Genomic DNA, 6,559 nt, shown 5'->3' with positions numbered 1-6,559 from the left:
GGGTGGCAATTTAGGGAATCGGGAAAACCCTCCTCCCTTTCATCATAATTCTAATCAAGGGCAACAAAGGCAATAGTACAATCAGCAACCCTCATCTTCAAACACCTCTAGAAGCTCATTGGAGGCCCTGCTCAAATAGTACATGGATAAAAATGACGCAGTGTTGCAGGAGCAGACATCTTCAATTCGAAATTTGGAGATTCAAGTGGGGCAGCTGGCTTCTGAACTTAGAAATAGAGCACTTGGAATGTTGCCCAACAACGCTGAAGCCCCCAGATCTCATGGAAAGGAGCAATGTCCCTGAAGACATTGGGCAGTCAAGTTGGACCGTCTACAGAGGTGTGGATTGCGCTCATTCAAAGAAAGTCATCTTCTGGTCCATATCTCACATCTATGTTTAAATGCTTTCTTTAATTTCTGTCTTTATGGATTTCTGAACTTTGTCTTTTACTACATTTAATTTGTTTCATGGCTTTATTCATTTATTCTTCAATTAACTCTCTTGCATTTATTTCTGTGTTTTATTTAATTCCTTTAACTTTTCTGTATTTAATGTGTTATTCTTTAACCTTGTGAATGATTGAGTAATGAGAAGAAATTTATTACCGCAAGTTATAGCAACATGCATTGATGAAAAAAATATATAAAATAAAAAAATAAAAAATAAAAAAACACATTCAGTATGCATGGAGATAATGGACGTATTTTGAGCCAACAAGATACACTTTGCGTTCACCCAACCCTAATGCATTGCACTGAGGGGTGTGTTGAACGCATGTGTGTCCTTTGCACGTCCTGAGTGAAAATGCACTATGTTGAGGTAGTGTTGCACTGGTAGAAATACCGTGCGCCCGATCCTCCAGAAATGCATTTAGTTAAGGGGTGTGTTGCAGGGATGCATGCGTTGTTGCCCATCCTCTGCAAAGATACATTTGCGTTGGTGAACTTATTGCATTAAATCTTTACCTTGCGTCCATTCGAATAAAACATTAAAGATAATTCTTTTTGCAAAATTTAGAAGTCCAATCATTCCGTATCCTAAAGAAATGATGAGTCTGCAGACGAAAGGACGTTTACTCTAGAACCTCATAAATGTGGGGAGTTCAAACGGCAGACCTTTTGAATGTCTCGAGGCATGTCACCGCAACAATAGCGTTGGGCCCACTGAGGCCCAACCTATAAAAAAGACCCCCCGTCTATTAGCACTATTTGCCTCATTTGCAATCTGAAACCCTAGTGCCCCTGAATACCAAGCTTTCTTCTTCCCTGAAACCCTAATGTTTTCTAGCTTTCTTTCACCTCAGCATCCATGGCCAATCAAAGTTCCCAACCTTCCGCTTCACTTTCAACACCTTCGACAGGCCAACTCTCCATGCGAGAGGCAAAATTCCTTGCTGCTAGTCGCCGTCTTGCTGCTCAACCTCACGCTATTCCTAGAATCGTCGGAAGACCCCGGCGAAACCCATTAGCCATCAGACCACTTTAGTTCAAGACGGGGCAAAGTACTGAAAGCACCCCACTCCCAACTTCAGCAGTCTCCACTGAATGCGAAAAGAAGACACGAGATGACAAAGAGGTATTCAGAAACATTCTGAGTAACCTGAAGAAAAGAAAAGGACTGCCCAAGGCTGGGGTTGTAAACTAACCACTGCTTACGTTGGAGGCGACGGTGGTGATGACGGAGGAAGTGGTGGTGGCAGAAGAAGTGGTGGAAGAGGAGACAAGGAGAAGCACTCTATACATAAGGGATCCTGAGGAAACTACGCAAGTAGAATCCTATGAAGGACCCATCAGAGTTGCGTTGGAGAAAGTCGCGGCAGAAAAGCAACCATAGGTGGAAGAGGAGAAAAAGAAGAAAAAGCAGAGCAAAGGAAAGAAGGTTGGAGAAGGTGAGTCATTCCATCATTGCAAAGAGAAAAAGAATTAAAGAAAAGAATGAAGATGAAGAAGATGAGAAGGCCAAGCTAAGGAAGAAGAAAGAGAAGGAAGAAAGGAAAGAGCGCAGGCGTGAGGAAAGGTGCCTGAAGAAGGAAGAAGAAAAGAAGAAGAGGGCTGCAAGCCCATAGATGGACGGGGAATCCACCTCTGTAAGGGACGACAGGAGGGAACCAGTGCAACTTAGGGAGTGGACGTAACCTGAAACAAAAAAATTGGTTGTGACCGACGAAGGCGAAGAAGAAGAAGATACCCCTCCATATGCGGCGTCGCAAGGAGAATATGCCGCAAGGGTCTACTGTTGACCCTTCAATTTCGATCAACGCATTAGAAGAAGAGGAATGAGGAGAAAGGAAGAGGAAGAGAGATAGGAAAAAATGGAGCGGGCGAAACTCATCATCGCAGAAGGTAACCGAAGAAGAAGACTGCATGATGAAGAGGTGTGCTGCAATAATGAGATCTCGAGACTCGAAGAAATAAGGCGGCTCGAAGAGGAACAACGCCTTTTGTTGGCCTCTGAACAGTTGGTAGAAGAGTTTGAAAGAGAAGTGAGAGAAAAGAAAGAAGAAGAAAAGAAAAAGAAGACAGAAGAAAAAATGAGAATGAGAGAAGAGAAGGAAAGGAAGCGCGAAGCCAATAGGCAGTGCTTAAGTAAGAAGAAGGGAAAGGAACTGCCGAACAAAAGAAGAAGGAACAACACAAGGAACAGGAAAGGAAACAAAGGCAAAAATCCCTCCTTGCATTGGCCAAGGGAAAGGGCAAAACAGTCGCAAAGAGCAGCAAGCCCACGTTGACAAAGGTGCGTCCATTAAGAAAGAAAGATAACAATGAATTGTTGATGGAGATGGGCTTTTTCCCTGCGCCAACGCCACTACCAGATCTGATCACAAGTGTGATCGTAGAACATGGATGGGACACATTTTGCCAGTGCCCAGCCATTGTTATTCCAGAGGTAGTGCGCGACTTCTACCAAGAATGGCTACATGGCACCAAGGATGTGGTGACCATAAAAGGGCAAACAGTGTCTTTCAGCACAAGGGACATCAATGAACTATTCCAGATGAAGGATAACCCAGATGCATTGGGCAACAAAATCATTGATGATCCCACTGAAGAGCAGATGGAAGATGCGCTGCGAGTATTAAGGCAACCGGGCACTAAGTGGTCGGTTTCTTTAAAAGTCATCAATACCCTGGCATCCAAGACTCTGCTTCCGAAGGCACGGCTTTGGGTTTATTTGGTCAAACGGCGGTTGATCCCAACTTCCCATGACAAGACAATTTCAAAGGATCGAGTTATGGCCGCATATTGCATTGCGCACAACATTCCAATTGATGTAGGCCAGTTGATCGCAAGACAAATCAGGGGTTTTGTGGGGCACATAAGAGGGCAGTACTTCTTCCCATAGACGGTTTTAAGTTTATGCCTATCACTAGGTGTGGGCATTGATGAAGAGCCAATGGCAAAAGTTCATGTCCTAATAAACGTCAAGATTTTGTTGCTCCTCAAAGATTCCCCACACTGCCCTGAGCTCCCTTTGAAGAGGCCTAACATTGATTTGAATGCACCGCAAGAGCCCAAGCCGAAGAGACAGCGCAGAGATGATAAGGGAAAAGAGAAAATCTAAGAAGAAACAACACAAGATCCAGAACCCTTGGACCCTTTACCCTTAATAATTTGCCCTCCAAGCCCTCTCGCACAACCTTCTTCCCTTCCTGAGCATTTTACCAATCTTCTCCTTCCCCCAGATTCTCCATCCGCATATTCAGTAGCCCCATCATCACCTTCAGCATCATCACCGTAACTTTCCCCTCCACCGCCGCATGTTGATGGCCCACACAAATTGGGTGAAGGCACCTCTGCCCAACCCCAAAACGTTGCTGGCGAAACATCGCAGGCACAACCCATTATCGCCTCCCTACCTGCTGAGTTAGCAGATATGCGGTTCCTTCTGGCTCAACAACAACAACTCTTTTTTTAACAGCAAGAACTCTTTTCTCAGCAACAAGCCTTCTTCGGCCTGAGAATATATGCGGTAATTGAGCGAGTTGACGATTTACAATACAGTGCTACCATGACCAGGCAAGTGTTAATCAATATTCAGTGCAACATTCTTCAATCCACTTGCATCAAAGACAGATAGTGGAGCGCAGCCATGAGTACTTTAATTTTCTGACAGCATATCTTCATAGACCCATGGTTCCTCCACATATCAGGCAGCACTTGATTTTTGCAGATGCTCCTCAAGTACCACATCCGAACCCTCCTCCAGACCCTCCTACTTCTCAACAATAATCTTTACATTTATTTTTTTATGCGGCCATTCTTTTATCTCTATTTCATTCATTGTTTAATTAAATTCTTTGATTCTTTGTATAGGCCAAAAGTTTTGTATTGCGTTATTTGTAATTACTTGTATACTTAGTTAATTTTCAATACAACTAAGTAGCAATTCTCTCTTTATGCCTGTGCCTCTTTTTTATCATCCTTTGTCAACTATGCGATATTCTTAATCTTTCTTTTTGCGTTATTCAATGCGCTGCCATAATGTATAACATTCATTCACTTAGAAACATTTCCCATACTTTGTATTTTCTAACTAACACTTAGTTAATTCATAGCTTAACAATACTTTACTTTTTATCCTTCAAAATTTTGCTCAAACCTTCTTTTTGAAATTTTGTCTAAGTGTTTTTCTATTCTGTCCAAACAACGCAATGAGGACCTTACGCATCTCTAAATTTGAGGGTGAGGAAGGTCTGAGCAGATGAGATCAAGAGTATGTGGCCATTAAGAAAAATGCACTCATTTATAATATATATATATATATATTCATATAAACTCCAATGTCAGCGCAAGGGAAAACTTCAAAAACATTCCCAACCTGATAAGAGTAGTTGTGAAAAGAACCTTCTCGTAGTTGGATGTTCGCATGACACCCGAGGAGCAAGCCAAAACGAAGGTGGGTTTCCAAGAACAACGCAATATGAAAAGAGAAAAATGCGAAAGAAAAATAAAAGAATACAAGAGATAACTCCTCTGAAATTCATGAGTTAAAGTTGCAATTGGCACACAACCGAAGTTGGATGTTCGCATGACACCCGTGGGAACAAGCCAAAACGAAGAGTGTAACCATGACCAACAGTCTCTAATAAATGATGCGAAGTATGACCACCGCATTCAGACGCATCAAGTTGTTTTGATAAAGAAGAGGTAAAAATTCTTTTTAAAACCAGAAAAGCATTTTTGAGCATAAATTTGTAGTATAGAAGAATAAAGTAGGGCTTTGATATGAATTAACAAGGATAGAAGAAAATTGCGTTGTTAAGTAATGTGCCTAAGTGGAGCATTTGAAGCAACCAATCGACGCAAAAATTTAGGATTGAGCATTATTGCCTTAGTAGAAGATATGCTTGAGGAAAAGCAACCAATCGACGCAAAAATTCAAGTTATTTATGTTGCTTTATTTAGATATTGCGGTTAAAAGAGAGGAAAGTTGCATCAATTGTATGGAAATTAGCTAAAAAATACAAGAATTATAAATTATCGTCAATACACTCAATGACACCATTGTGATGGTAGAAAAGAATATTTCAAGTCTGTTTTGCAGGAAATCAAGTCACCATATGCGCTCATGGCTCAAGAAAAAAAGATTAACGCATCTACGTCGCATTGCGCCCATCATTCAGGAATGAATAGACGATCAACGCAATGACGGCGCATGCGACAATCGATCAAGAGCTTTGCGATCAATGCAACTTCAAGTGCATGCGGTAATAAAAAACAACATTGCATGGGGGCACACGATCGAAAGTTGCAAATGAGCAACGCAATCGCGGAGGATTTTGACACGTGTACAACTAACCGTTGTGCATTCTCGACGGATTGATTGCATAACATGGGGAATATTTATTCCACCATTTTTGGAATTTCCATAACAATAAAGTGGGGATCACACGACAGAGAGTCAGAGCATTAACCTATAAATACCCTCAGAGAATTCACTAAAAGATATACTTGATACGAGGCTATTTTGATATTTGTATATTGAGAGAGAGGCTGATCTGAGTGCTGATCGGAGAAGATCCGGGAAGAAAAGAGGCAAGGCCGAGAGGTGAGTCTCAGGGCGAATCATTCCAAATCCCCGTCGTGAAGCTCTATACCTAGATCAACTCTACCGGTTCTGTCTCTTATACACATCTAGATGTGTATAAGAGACAGATGTATCAGACGCTTGATTCTATAATTAAATGTCATGATCATTTTCATCTCTATAACTTTGTCTACTTCCATTCCTCCATCAATCGCCTTCTCCACGATGTTTTCTTAATCCCTTGGTAATTAGAATGAATTAAACAAGTAAATTAATTTGTGCTAAAGGAATAAATATGTTTAGCTAAAGCATGCTAGATGGCATCTTCACCTGTGAGAGCAGAAGTGAAGATGCCATTTTGATCTGTCGAGAGAAGGTTAGAAGAATGCGTTAACTAAAGCGAGAAGTACTTCCAGAGATGGAAGCAACCTTGCATTCATTACGTTCATCCTTGTTTCACCACAGAGATGTGGGAACACGGCCGATCACTGAAAGGTGTACGCCAAGGGAAAGCGGAACCGTAGTTATATC

Source organism: Benincasa hispida, chromosome 8 (genome assembly GCF_009727055.1).
Source record: "Benincasa hispida cultivar B227 chromosome 8, ASM972705v1, whole genome shotgun sequence".
Classification (NCBI taxonomy): Eukaryota; Viridiplantae; Streptophyta; class Magnoliopsida; order Cucurbitales; family Cucurbitaceae; genus Benincasa; species Benincasa hispida.
This window is presented reverse-complemented; position numbering follows the sequence as displayed.